The sequence below is a fragment of the Mauremys reevesii genome, linkage group 16 (assembly GCF_016161935.1).
Source record: "Mauremys reevesii isolate NIE-2019 linkage group 16, ASM1616193v1, whole genome shotgun sequence".
Classification (NCBI taxonomy): domain Eukaryota; kingdom Metazoa; phylum Chordata; order Testudines; family Geoemydidae; genus Mauremys; species Mauremys reevesii.
The window spans coordinates 28,170,396-28,185,163 of NC_052638.1; the positions used below are offsets into that span (position 1 = coordinate 28,170,396).

The following is a 14,768-nucleotide window of genomic DNA, read 5'->3' on the forward strand; positions in this document are numbered from 1 at the left end:
ATCATACCAAGAGAAGCTCTGTTTCTCCAAGAGAGGACAAGGGCATATTCTGGAAGACAAGCATTGGTACACAGAATAATGGGGTGAGGGTGGTCTCCAGGAGTGTGTCCCATCCAGAAGAGCCATTGTTCAATGTCAGATGTGAAAAGGAGGATACAGAGAGAGCACGAGAGAGTAGGGATTCTGTCCCTACAAATTGCTTTTAACAGCTCCACAATATTCATTTCATTTATTATTCCTGTTTGTGTCCATCATCGTTCAAGTTATTTCAGTGGAATTAAACTGCATTTGAAAAGGATAAATTCTCAAGAACTCAAAACAGTATTTTTAGAAGCTCTGAAAGGGGAGAGAGCAATTCTGCAGAGAGAGGTGTCCCTGCCCCCATCATTAATACTTTTTAGCACTTGCGCAGGCTAACAAAAGATAGGTTCAATTGTTAGAGGAATACAACCAGTGGTGAGCTGGAGCCGGTTCCCACCGGTTCGCAGGAACCGGTTGTTAAATTTAGAAGCCCTTTTAGAACCGGTTGTTCCAGGACAACCGGTTCTAAAAGAGCTTTTAAATTTAACAAAAGCTCGGGCAGCTGTCCACCGAGCCCCCGGCCCCAGCTCACGTCGCCCTCCTCCCCTGAACACTCCGCCCTCCTTCTCCTCCCCCTCCCCTGCTTCCTGCGAATCAGATATTCTCAGGAAGCCTGAAACTAGCAGCAGGAAGGTAAGCTGGGGCGGGGGGGGGGGTGCGAGGAGGGCTCCAGGGAGGCACGGCGCGGCTCAGTCCGGCTTCAGCTGAGCGGCTCCCTCCGGCCTGGCCCCTGGCCCCGGCCGAGCACCCCAGCTCGGTCCCGGCCAAGCACCCCCGGCTCTGGCCCCAGTGGCTCCGGCCCCACAGCTCTGGCCTGGCTCGGGCCCCGTGGTACTGGTCCTGGTCCCGGCCGAGCGACTCCAGGCAGTGGAGGCAGGGAGGGGGTGTTGGAAGAGCAGGGGAGTTCGGTGGGTTGTGGGGAGGTGGATAGGGGTCGGGGTGGTCAGAGGGCAGGGAACAGGGGGATTGAATGGGGGCAAGGGTCCCGGGGGGGGCAATCAGGAAGGAGCAGGGGTTGGATGGGGCAGTGGGGGGCAGTCAAGGACAGAGAAAAGGAGTGGTTGGATGGGGCAGGGGTCCCGGGAGGCATCAGAAATGAGAGGAGGGGTTGGATGGGGCGGCAGGGGACAGTCAGGGGACAGGAAAGGGGGGTGGATGGGTCAGGAGTCAAGGAACATGGGGGGTTGGATGGGGCACAACCCCCCCGTGGGGTGAGGAGGAGGGAACCTGTTAATATTTTGGCAGCTCATAACTGAGTACGTTTCATTTGCAACACTAGGTAGTAATAATAAGTCTGTTCTTTGATTGATTTTCCACTGCTTATAGTATATCAAGTCTTAGAGCTTGGCTACACTTGCGAGTTAGAGCGTATTAAAGCAGTCCCGGGTGCCCTAGCTCGCTACCCATCCACACTGGCAAGGCACGTAAAGTGCTCTGACTCCAGGGCTAGGTCGTTCCTGGTACTCCACCTCGGCGAGAAGATTAACACTTGGTGCGCATTGGCTGAAACTCCTGGGCGTCAGTGTGAACAGGGTATTGCATTACTGCGCTCTGATCGGCCTTCAAAAATGTCCCATAATCCCCTTAAGTCAAGTGGCCACTCTTGTCATTGTTTTGGAATCATGGCAGGCATGCCGATATGCCCTTTGAAAGCTCCATTTCTGACAGCCGGCATGCTTATCTGCTCCAAGACAAAGCAACCATTACTGTGGAATCCTGTGGCGTGGGAGGAAGGGGGGTCTGTTGCTGTCTGAACTTAAAAGACAGCATGCTGACATGCTCTCAGCCCCCGCCAAGCCCACTCTCTCTCCCCCCACATACCCACAACACACTCCCTGTCACACTCCACCCCACCCCCCTCATTCGAAAAGCACATTGCAGCCACTTAGATGCTGGGATAGCTACCACAATGCACTGCTCTCTGTGGCCGTTTCAAGAGCTGCTAATGTGGCCACGCCAGTGCGCTTGCAGCTGTCAGTGTGGATAGATTGCAGCACTTTCCCTACTGCACTCTACGAAGGCCGGTTTAACTCAAAGCGCTCTACATCTGCAAGTGTAGCCATGCCCTAACCCTTAATTTTCAGGGACTTAGAAGAAAGTTCCTATGTGCCTCAAAATTAGCATGTTTTTGTAAAATTAAAATATTAGTTCAGGGCAGGTTTTGGGGTTTTTTTTGTTTTTTTTAAGGTACACAAGTACTCCTGTTCTTTTTGCGGATACAGACTAACCCGGCTGCTACTCTGAAACATCTTCTCATCTTGTAATGATTTCACTTTTTTTTTTTTATCGGAACTTTTAACAAGAGCAACACGAAAGAAACACAAATACAGATACAACCACATAATTACTTTTGCAATTTTGAGTACTTTCTAGCCATTAGAATGAGTTATGAAACAAATGCATATGCAGTTTGTGAGACAGAGTGCAGGGCCTGGCTATGCTGTGTTTGGTGCAGGGCCTGGGTTGCAGGGTGGAAATGTGGCTCTAATCCTAGGAACATCCAGGGACTGAACTTGCTCCTAAAGTAATCTACTAAAGTGTGACAATCAGGGTTCAGCGACCCACAAGGGGAGAACAGGTTTAATTCCCCATAAACAACCAATTAAGCCAGCGTTGGATACAGTGTCATTGTACTATCAGAATATACTGAGTAAGGTCTTTTATAAAAGCTTGTACTGTTCTGAACTTGATGGTCACTATGAGATACATGGCTATGAATGTATGTATTTGTGTATACACCATGGCTATGAATGTATGTATTTGTGTATATGGAAAATAGTGCTCATTACCTTCAGTTAACGAGCATATTTCCACTTCATAGCAGTGTAGTAAGCAGTCATGCAGGGAGGGGCACCTCCCAAACCAGTTGTTTACACGAAGCCAGCTGCAAATAACTATCCATTGTCCAGCCTAGCAAAGGACAATGGTGGGCCACTAGACTTAATGGAAAGACATCAATGGAAAGACCATTACAGAAAGACACTGGAAACTGAAAAGAACATCCAGACTGCCAAACATCAGGTCAAAAGGGAATTTCCCCATTCTGAATAACCAGGAGTCACCATGGTATGGTGGGGTGGGCTGGGGTGGAGGGGAGGGAGGAGGAGGGAAGGAAAAAGCCTTTTAAAAGCAGGGTTGGAACTAAGGTTTTTCATCCAGAACTTGTGGACAATCTTGAGGCAGAAAGCTGTCTGGGAACACTGGATCCTTCCTATAGCTAGGGGGTATGCTGCGGAACTCTTTTAAGGCTATAGATAACTCTAATTGAAAATGGGATTTTATCTAATATGAATGTGTAAAGCCTGAGGTTGTGTCCTAATGCTTATTTTCTGTGTAACTTTTCAATGTTTGCTTTTTCTTGCTATTTCATTTTTGAATTTGTGTTTTTTCTGTTAAACGTTGGTTTATTTTCATCCCGAGCAGGTATCTGGTGTGTAAGTTGTGTGGAGTGCATATGCCAAAGTAATCGGCTATCTGGAAGGCTAGTTTCATGCCTTCAGAGGTGACAAACCAGAAGGGACTAGTCCGAGTCTCTGGTAATTAAGAACGTTGGGAGGATGTATTTGGGTAGACTTGGGACTGGAAGGGCCATTGGTGGTACCCTGCAAGATGTAGCTAGGCTGGTGAAAGCCCTGGTGAGACCTTATGCTTGTGGGCAGGCTGCTGGTGTCAGGGAGTTGAACCATAGCTACACAGCGTAAAGTTACAGAGCAATTGCTCACAAAACCCCTTGGTGGTCTGGGTGGTCCCCAAAACATATAGTAGTATAGTGAACCCCAAAAGATCGCACACAATTGCTAGACTGACTGCACCTCTGACTCCTACTGCTCTCCTCGAGCCTCTCAAACTGTCACCTCCCTCAGGGTGGAATCATGCGATTCTCCCACTCTGTCTGGGCTTTGGGCTGTAGTCTCTAATTGTTATTACCTCAGCAGGCCTTAGTTAGAATCTGTACCTGCAGTTCTGCTCCTCCAGGAGCTATCACCAGTGGCCGAACCGCCTTCTTCCAGCCAAACATAGTTTGTTTAAAACTAAAGCATTTCAGATAAAAAGATTTTAAAAAATAATAATAGCCTGCAATATGCGTGCTGTCCCTACGGCTTACCATCTCCTGGAAGTTTGGGAAGGCCTCAACTGCTTCAGACAGACCCACAGGGCCTATCTCTGTGGTAGTCTGTTCCCCTGCAAACAGCTCACTGGCAACTTCCCTGTCCTTTCTCCAGAGTCTTTGTAACAGTTTAGTATCTGTACATTATTCTCTGATAACCAGAAACTTCTATGCTTAAACTCTGTACCGTTCACTTTTTTTTAAACATCATCTTAATAAAATGTTTAAATCTAAACTCTGGGATCCCAGCCTTGGCAAAACAGCTGTGTAACGTTTGGCTGGAATTTAGCAGTAGCATCTTCACTGCTCATAATTTTGTAATAGCTCTCTAGAGTTTGTTGAGGAGCCTGCTTACCTGTTGTCTTGCCTTCCTGCTTCTTTTTCAATAGCCCCCATTAAGGTAAACCAATACATTCATACAAGAAACTCTAATAATCTAATACAGCTATACAGTGACTTTTTCACTGACAAGGTCACATATAATATTAATATTATTATTAGATAGCAGCTGTCCACCACACGCAGCACGTCTCAACCCAGCCAACCCCCTGCTGTGCCTGGGAGTGCACCTTTCCCCTGACTGAGAGTGCACCTTTTCCCTGAAAGAGAAGGGGTTGTGAACTTTTTGTGTAGTTCTGACTATCCTTAACTCCTGTGGGACCAATGTGAGTGACGGAAGCTTAGCAACTTCTAGTCCAGAACCCCTAATCAGCTGATAAGAGATACTACAATATTTAGCACTACAATGGCAGCATACAGTGCATGATTGATGCTGCACTTGGGATTTAAAAAATAGCAAAGACCTAATTGAAATCAGTGGAGTTACATCAGTATAAAACTGGAGTAATGTGGTGATGAATCAAGTCCCCAAAGTGTAACTATTATCCAACTAGCCAGGGACGTGATTTCCAATGACACCGTAATTATTGTCCAGACTTTAATAAAAAAAAATCTATAAATTTTCAAACTTATTTCTTGGCTTCAATTGTCTATTTATTTGAAACTGAAAACTAATTATGATATTTCATATGTTTTCAACACAACTATAGAGAGCTGTTGTGTCAACTATTGCATCAATTACACATTTCCCAAGACAGAGTTGACACTATTTTTATATATCATTATTGGAAGAAATGTAGGGAATCAATTAATTTGTAATTAGTTCTGAATTATTTTAAATGCTTTGAAATACTTATACATTTAATGTTTAATCATCAAGGAAATGTGTCTTCTAATGGTGTTAACTTTAGGGACTTAAACATGCTTGCATGGGGCTCTGTGCAGAGCTTCCTGGGCGTGGCTTCCTCTGCCTAGCGCCAGGGTTAACCCTGTGTACCAGTGCGGGCCCGGGTCCCGCCGTGGCTCATTTCAATAAGATAAATATCCTCCACAGCTGCGAGGCCACAGAAGCTTTCATGAGCTTTTGGGGGCTCTGCAGCAGTGCAGGCCATTCATGATTCTGCTCATTTTTGCAGTCCTCAGGGGCTGCAGAACTCTACATTAGAGATTTTGTTCTGCCATACTCATTGGAGTGGAGCTGCTAATCTGTGCACCCTGATTGCCATATATTCTGCCTTCTCTAACAATTACAGGTATTTAATCATTGTAGCATAAGGCTGGAACAGTTCTGAAGTGTATGAAATTTACTGCATATGGAAGATGGGTGTTTTAAAAATTATATTGAATAGGAATTGTGTGAAGATCGGCAACTTTTGCTATAGGCGAGATTGCTGTTGTGGTAGATCTACCATTCTATTCGATGGCTTCCCATCTAGCCAGGTTCTGAGATTTCCAAAGCAATACCCCACTTCCATTGACTTTCATCTTTGACTTTCAGTAGGAGCTGGGTGCCTAACTCTCACTTGGACCTTTGGAAAAATCTCCTATTTTGGTAACGTATGATGTTATCAAGCAGGATGATATATGTGTGCTTGTGTGGGGGTGTGTGTGCATGTGGGGGTGTGATTGTATATAATATATATATCATGTAATTACGGTGACCGGATGTCCTGATTTTATAGGGTCAATCCCGATTTTGGGGTCTTTTTTTATATAGGCTCCTATTATCCCCCACCCCCTGTCCCGATTTTTCACATTTGCTGTCTGGTCACCCTACATGTAATGGGTCCTGGTTCTCTGGAAAGCCAAAAGAACATACAATTTGTGTCAGTAGTAAAGCCACCTAATCCTCACCCAACTAAAATGTGAATGAGGGAGTTTAGACATATTAAAGGTATGAAAGAGTGAAGAAACTTAAAATCATTTAGCCCAAATATTTGTCTACAGAATTACATTCCTTTTGCTTTATTCAGGTTAGCAACTGAACGTTTTTCAATTATAGATACAGAGGGATATCCCAAGGCATCAGATGATTGTATATGCAAGATATAGGTGTGAAATACAGATTAATGGAATAAGAAAAGTAATGAAATAAAATTAGTCTATTGGAATTACTCATATTTTTCCTTGCCAATGAAACATTAAAACTGAATGCTATACAACAGTCAAAGGGAATCACACTGAATTCTAGAGTCGTGTGAAGCTTTTTCTATGAACCCCCAAAACATCTGTACCTTATTTGGTTTTAGGTTTGATTACAAATTTTAAACTCTGTCCAGATTTAATGGAAGGTTCATCCATGGTTCGTGTGCTTCCAAATGAACTTGAGCAAATTTGGGCCAGCTGACAATCAGGAGACAAGAACCTATGTGACTAAAAAGATGAAGGAAAACATCTGAACTGTTGTGAACTGAACTCTGCCAGTTCAGATGAACAGTTATGATAATTGGTATAACTTATTATTATGTAACTTACAGTGTGAGCAGCACTAAACTAGCTATAATTTAAGAGTTTATCATGTTAGTCCAGTTCATTGACATATATGTCAGTTACAGGGTTTAATACAGGGGTCGGCAACCTATGGCACACGTGCCAAAGACGACATGAGAGCTGATTTTTAATGGCACGCTGCTATCTCCCGGGGTCCTGGCCACCGGCCCCGCTCAGCCCGCTGCTGAACCCAAGCCGGCAGCGGGCTGGGCGGGGCCGGCAGGCGGGACCCCAGCAGGCAGCAGCGTGCCATTAAAAATCCTTTCCGGCCCAGCCTGCACTTCTCTGCCCCCGCCCACTGCTCTCTCCTGCAGGGGCAGGGGGCATAAGCTTGGTCCTGCCGGCTGCTGCTGCAGGGCAGCCTCCACTGGCAGTGAAGCTCCCTCCTCCCCCGCCTCTTCCCCCAGTGTGCTGGGTTCCTGCCCCTCCTCCTCTCCCTCCCTGGGCTGAACAGCTGATGGCCCGGGAGAGGGAGTGGGAGAAGTGGAGCCAGAACTGTAGCCACAGCGTGCTCGGTGCTCCAGAGAAGAGGCGGGGATGGGGCCTTGGGGAAGGAGGGTGGAATTAGGGCATATCCCCTCCAGCCCCCTGCCGTGAGCTGCTCCACTCCAGCCCACACCCCCAGCCCCCTGCCCTGACTCCTGAACCCCCCCAGCCCTCTGCCCTGAGTCCTGCACCCCCCCAGCCCTCTGCCCTGAGTCCTGCACCTGCCACACATACCCAGCTCCCCTACACTCCATGCCCTGACTTCTGCACCCTCCTCACCCCCCCCACCCCCGTGCCCTGACTCCTGCACCCCACACACATCCCCAGCCCCCTCCACTACATGCCCTGACTCTTGCACCTCCCACATCCCCACCCCCACCCTGAGCACCAAATGGGAGCTGCCCAGGTAAGCGCTCCACACCCAAAGCTCCTGCCCCAACCCTGTGCTCAGTGCAGAGAGAGAGAGGAAGAGAATGGGCTAAAACCAGGGAGGAGGTAGGTACCCACTCTATCTGGGCAGGGCTGGGACCCCGGACCAGCAGCGGGCTGAGCAGCAGCGGGCTGAGCCATTCAGCCCACTGCCGGTCTGGGGTCCCGGCTGCTGGTCCCGCTCAGCCTGCTGCTGGTCTGGGGTTCTGGCTGCTGGCCCCTTGCCAGCCAGGGTCCTGGCCATAGGCCTTGCTCAGTCCACTGCCGGCCTAGGTGAATGGAACCCCAGGCTGGCAGTGGGCTGAGCGGGCCAGTGGCGTAAGATCAGCATTTTAATTTAATTTTAAATGAAGCTTCTTAAACATTTTGAAAACCTTGTTTACTTACATACGACAATAGTTTAGTTATATAATATATAGACTTATAGAGAGACCTTCTAAAAAACATTAAAATGTATTACTGGCATGCGAAACCTTAAATTAAAGTAAATAAATGAAGATTTGGCATATCGCTTCTGAAAGGTTGCCGACCCCTGGTTTAGAATGTTAAGCTGTCTGATGGGCTGAGCTTATTTACCTATTAGGTAATAGGAATTTGTTGATACTTGTTTAAACTAGGAGTTCATTTGAAATGCTGAGGATATCATCTTTTTGAACCTTGAAAAGAGAGCTTTTAAAACCTTCTTTCCTAGTAAATTTCCTAAAATAGCTGCTACTTCCTTGAATGCACAGGGAAAATTTTTCTCATGAAAGAGCTTTTTTCTGGGTCTCTGTTTCTTACCATATGACTTTGTTTGGGGTATTTGGATCCCGTGGCCACATGCACAGCCCCAATTTGCACGTGTTCTCTGGAGGAGTTGAGAGCCTAAATTGGGCATGTGCCCATTTGAGTCTGGAGTCTGAGACTTTCCTTTCCTCTGCCTCAGGTATCTCTTTCTTTAGAAAACTCTGATCTCACTAAATACTTTCCATGTCAAAAGTTGAATCCTCCTTAGTCATAGCTACAATTCATAAAAGAATGCTATTATGGGCAGCTGTGTGCCATGAATGGTGAAAGTCAGTGTCACCCTTTAGTAGTGACTTTTAGCTTAGAAGTTGGAGGACTTAAGGAACAACTTTTTTCCAAACGCAGATAACATTTATTTTTACTTACTAAGGATTTAGTCTGCATTTGTAAAGCTTTAATTGATTTCATATTTAAATGGTTACACACGAATCAGGCCAAATTTGTGCTGATACACATACATCCCAAACCCATTCATGTAAACAAGATTATATGGTGTGGTAAATGAGCATTGAACTAGCCCTTTTGTATGTTGCAAAAATCCTCCCCATTTAGCTATAAATGTACATAACCATTAGGGCCAGATCCTCAGCTGACATAAATCACCTGGAGCTCGACTGATTTACTGCAGCAGAAGATGTGGCCCTTTGAAACAGACAATCATAATACCTCTTGTGATGAGGTGCCCAGCCCAGCCCAGCCCAGCCCTGAAGTGTTTAAGGTGCAGATAGGGCCTATTAACCTTATAGGTCACACCTGGTGGAGAATCTGGCTGTACTGGAAATAGCCGATAAAGCTCAACTGTGGGAGAAACTGGCTAAAATATAAAGCCGTTAAATTTAAAGTAAAAAGGGACTGCAATGTGGAAGTTATTCTCTGGCTATGAAGGAAGGGTTAACCCACAAGCATGGAAAAGAAAGTCTGTGGGAGGTAGAGTAGGAAGTTGTCATAACCATACAGCTAGGGGTAGCATAGAATCCCTCTTTACCCTGTAAAGGGTTAATTCCTCTTTTACCTATAAAGGGTTAAGAAGCTCAGATAACCTGGGTGGCACCTGACCAAAAGGACCAATAAGGGGAGAAGATACTTTCCAATCTGTGGGGGAAGGCTTTGTGTCTGTGTCTCCCAGAGTCAACAAGAAACCAAGGGCAGGGAAAGTACATCTCCCTAAGCCATATCTGAACTAAGCGTCTAAGTATTGCAGAAATAGTAAGTAATAGCAAAGAAATACATTAGGTTATCTTTTGTTTTAGCTTGTGAATATTCCCTGTGCTAGGTTTATCCCTGTTTTTTGTAACTTTAAAGTTTTGCCTAGAGAGGAAATCCTCTGTGTTTTTAAGTCTTTGGTTATTCTGTAAAGTACTTACCATCTTGATTTTTCGGAGGTAATTATTTTTCCTTTTCTTTAATTAAAATTCTTCTTTTAAGAACCCAATTGATTTTTCAGTGTTCTTAAGATCCAAGGGTTTGGGTCTGTGTTCACCTGTACCAATTGGTGAGGACATTATTCTCAAGCCTTCCCCAGGAAAGGGGGGTGCAGGGCTTGGGGGAATAGGACTCCAAGTGGTCTTTTCCCTGATTCTTTGTCTAAATCACTTGATGGTGGCAGCATATTGTTTAAGGTGGAGTTTGTGCCTTGGGAAAGTTTTTAACCTAAGCTAGTCAAAATAAGCTTAGGGGGTCTTTCATGCGGGGCCCCACATCTGTAGCCCAGAGTTCAGAGTGGGGAAGAAACCTTGACAGAAATTGGCCAGGCAAAGAGCACTGAGGTTAGAGATTGTACAGAACTTGGCTGCTGATTATAGGATAGTGGGTGGAACCCAGGGTAGCGGGTGGGCCCCAGATTATCCTATCAGCCTCTGGGAAGTGGCATAGAACTGCAGGAGATATCAAACTCCTCTGATATTCTGGAAGGGGAGCAATACATAATGACCTTCCTAGAAAGCTGAGTCACAAATCAAAAGAGCAACCCAAGTCACAGAGAGAGGCTGCAGGGTAAGTGAATGGTGGAAGAGGGAACTGGACTGGTTGAGAGCTTCTTCCCCAGATTCAGCCACAAGGGGGTGTCCAAGCAGTGAGTAGAGAACCCTGTGACACCCCTTTATTATTTTTTCAAAATATATATCTGATGGGGGGCAACAGACCCCACACTGGCAAGGAGGGTTAATGAAGACCTCAGGACCCAGCTGTCCCCACACTGCTGTGCCTGTAGCAGATGGCAGGTGTGGAGTTACAAGAAGAAGGGGCTGCTCAGTTTAGGGCTGGTCAGGAAGGAGAGCAGAGATCAGCTTCTCCCTTGGTGAGGGAAGGAGGACTTCAGCCAAGGAGTGTCTGATGACTGCTGCCATGATGAACCTTCTGGTGTGCGGGACGGCCTGGCCCAGGAAGACTGGCTGAAAGGGCTGGCTTCATGGAGACAAGCTCCGAGTAGTAGGGCAGGGTTCTGCTGAAGACTCTCCAGACAACCGCAGTTTTGAGTTCACAGTATTCCTTTATTTTTGGATTTTAAAACCCTGGAAGAAGTGGAACTTAAGTGTGCCTTGTTCAGAGGGCCAAAGCATCACTACACTGGACCTGTGAGAAGTGGCATCCGACCAGTAGATACCTTGTGACAGGGTGAGTAGTGCCCCATGGGATGCAGTGAAGCACCACTGACATGGGTCCTGTCAAAATAACTTCTTTAGTTTTGTTGACATTCTTTTTAAACTGTCCCACTGATCTGTAGTGTTCAACTCTGTACACCTAATGCTGCCAGGAAAATGAACACTTCCCTTGGAGTATTATGTCTTCAGAGGCACCTTTCTCCCCACGCCCCTACTTCCTACAATGCATTTTTCCACATGTTGAAAAGGAAAATGTTTGAATATAGTCTGTGAACTGTAATGAGCTGTTGATAGTAATAAAATATCACTATACAATACTACAGTATTCAGATATTCAAAGGCTGGCTTTGCAGAAGCGTTCTTGTTGGGGATGTTCAAGTTCCTTTGGCAGAAAGAAATAAAACTCAGTTGTGAGAATAGTTGTACTCTTCATAAGTGAACAACATGAGCTAATTCTTTTTTCCAGATACATTTGGAGATTTAAAACACCCGCTTAGCAAAGTTATTTTCACAATGTAAATAGGAGTGGCAGGGTAGGAATTGCATGTCACATTTTAAGCTGCATGAAGCTTCTCTCCTACAATTTATTTTCTCTCTGAAGCAACCCGAAAGCTTTGTATATAGATGAAGAGTGAAGGTGTTAGGGGTGACTAAGGGTATGTCTACACTTGCAGAGTTTTTGCGCTGTAAGTTTCACCGGTGATAGGGAACCAGTGAAAGAAAAGCTCTGGTTTGTGTACTCGCTTAATTCCTCAGGCGTCAGAGAGTTTTTACATTAACAGCACTTCCATCACTGATGCGAGTGCTGTAGGGTAGCTATCCCACAGTGCAGCTCTCTTGATAGGTCGTGTGGAAAGGCATTCTGGGTCCCTGCTCAGTGCCCTGTGCTGCCTTGCTTCATGTTCCAGCAGCCCCATTACTTCCTTGTTTCTTTCCTGGCATTTCCCCCCCCCCCCACCCCACTCCCTGCTGTTTGGCTGCTTTCCCTGCCATATCTACAAGCAAAGGGAAAGGGAGCTTCAAACTTCCTGGGGCTTACAGGGGGAGGGGCAGACGTCTGTTTACCTGGCGTCAGAGCAGCGGAGATGCTGGCCAGAGTGGTCACTTTTGGAACCGTGGGATATCCTTCGGAGGCCAAAAGGTGTTTATGCTGGTAGAATGTGTGTTCAGTTTCACAACAGTGCACAAAGAACAGCAGTAAGAGCTATATGCATCTCGTGAAGGTAGTTTTCTTTTTGCCGTGAAGCTTCTGAGTTTCACTGCAAAAAGTCATTAACAAGTGTAGATGCTCCTGCGGTTTTAGTGCAAAAAAAGGGACTTTTTGCTCCTTAAATGGTAAGTGTAGACATAGCCTTAGATGCAGAGGTCCATGGGTGACTGTGGAATTAAGAAAATACAGAAAGACATTACTGGGCATCTTGGTGGCTAAAAATCTGGCAGCCTGCCTGCCAGAAGAACTGTGGAGAAATGTTCAATGCATAAGATGCTGTTATGATCTTTCATATGTTAGTCACTAATCACTACAGAACCCTAAACAACTAAAAGGAAAAAGAGGCCTGACATGGACAGCCCATTTAAATTGTTGAGGTTGGCATTCTGTTGAAGCATTTTGTATAGTTTGTTAATTGTGGAAACTCGTAGAATTATGTGTTTGACAATGTGCATACACAGAAAATTACAGAACCAAGGAACTCAAATACAACAGTGATAAGAGTGGGGTTATATAGCAGGAAACTAGGAGGTAGGCAAATAGCTATGTAGGGACTGTCTAGTAGTTATGAAAGGGACTTTGTTTCAGCTTCCTATGTTCTGTTGCCTGATTTGTCTGTAGGAAGTTAGTGAGATTGTTCCCCATTTCCCTGTGGTTTTGAGCAAGTCACTTAGGCCCAGAATTTTAAAGATATTTAAGCATTGCTGCATTCAGCATAGCAAAGCTTAAGCCTCATTTTCAAAAAGTGATTTAGGTGCTTCGAAGCCAGAATCCCATTGACTGTGACTGGGATATTGGCTACCGTTTGAAAATGAGACTTGTGTTTTGCTATGCTGAACACAGCAATGCTTAAATACCTTTAAAAATCTGGGCCTTAACCATAATGCTTAACTTTACCCAACTACAAAATGGGTATTCTAATTAGAGCTCTCTAATTGAGATTCTTCTGACAGAATGACTTTCCAGTGGAAAATGTCCTCTTCACAAAACCAAAATTTTGCAAAGGAAAATTTCAATTTGGCCAAAGAACTTGCCTCACAACGTTGAAATGACTGTTCTCTGGCCACCTGCTTTGAAAGCTCTTGACAATTTCACTTCTATGCCAAAAGAGAAGGGGACAAGACCCTTCCTGGTGTACTGCCGGAGGCTGAGCAGATTGGCACTCTGCTTTTCTTGTAGCCTGATTGTGTCTCTGGCAGCTGGGCTGGGGGCAGGTGGAGAGTTGAAGAGCTGCTGGAGGGAGGCAGTGAAACTTACAAGACCCTTCCTGGCAGGCAGCTGGCAAACTGAAAAATTCCATTTTGGTTCTCCTGAAACACCATCTTTCTGGAAATTCTTTCCCACACAAATTTTTGCATTTGACTTTTCATCCTAATTTAGGATATTTTTCCCCAAAGATGTTAAATTTTTCATGCAAAGAGATTGTCCAGCCAGCTCTAATTATAATCCCTGAATAACTCCATAAAATGCTATAAATCTTAATATTTCCAAAATGCTTTGAGATCCTTAGGTGACAAGTACTATGGGGATGCAAGCTGTCCTCCTTTGAACTAGAAGAAACTGCATTACTTCACATTACATTACCAAACAAGACCAGATTGAAATAAAGTCACCCAGACTTCTGAGGCAACTTCTAATTTTTCTCTGGAATGAAGTCATCAATCATGATTGTCTGTTTTTATAGCTTGCAAACACCTTCGGTTTTGTTGACATAAAGCTTTTATAAGTTACTTTTGTAAGTTGTGTTCATGATATCCCTTCAGTCACGTTGCAAGCAGTAAGTAAACTAATATTTTAAAGTTTTCTCTTAAAATGTTCTAGGGAGGAAAAATATGTTTGAGAGCCCCTTGCAGCTATCAGATGGTTGAGACAGCTTATTTGATGTTGAATGTCAATCAGTATTACAGACGAAGATCGTGAGAATGAAAATATATGTGAGCAGGAGAGCAATCCTTTAAAGGTATTTTTTAAAAGGGCTCTTTTGTGTGTATTTACAATGTGGTATTTGAGGGTGCTCAGCAACAGGCATGATCAGACCCCTTTTGTACGTGTAAAGGAGGCTAACTTTTAAAAGGATACAGTCTTAACTATCCTGTAGGGCAGCAGTGTTTGAACAGTCTTGGGAAAGATATTGTTACAGCCAGCCCTCTCCTATCTAGTCCCTTCTCTATTCTGAATAAATGAGAGGCATTTGAGTAGAACTGACACCTGAAAAACTGTCCGTTTTAAATAAAAATGC

General features: G+C 45.0%; 1 long non-coding RNA gene across 1 annotated transcript; it reads left to right on the forward strand.

Moving 5' to 3' along the window:
- The first annotated feature begins 9,825 nt into the window (after window positions 1–9,825).
- LOC120384295 lies at window positions 9,826–14,436 on the forward strand. The gene is made up of 3 exons (XR_005588739.1): window positions 9,826–9,925; window positions 11,237–11,332; window positions 14,351–14,436. It is a non-coding gene; the product is annotated as an uncharacterized LOC120384295 (long non-coding RNA).
- Window positions 14,437–14,768: the final 332 nt, after the last annotated feature.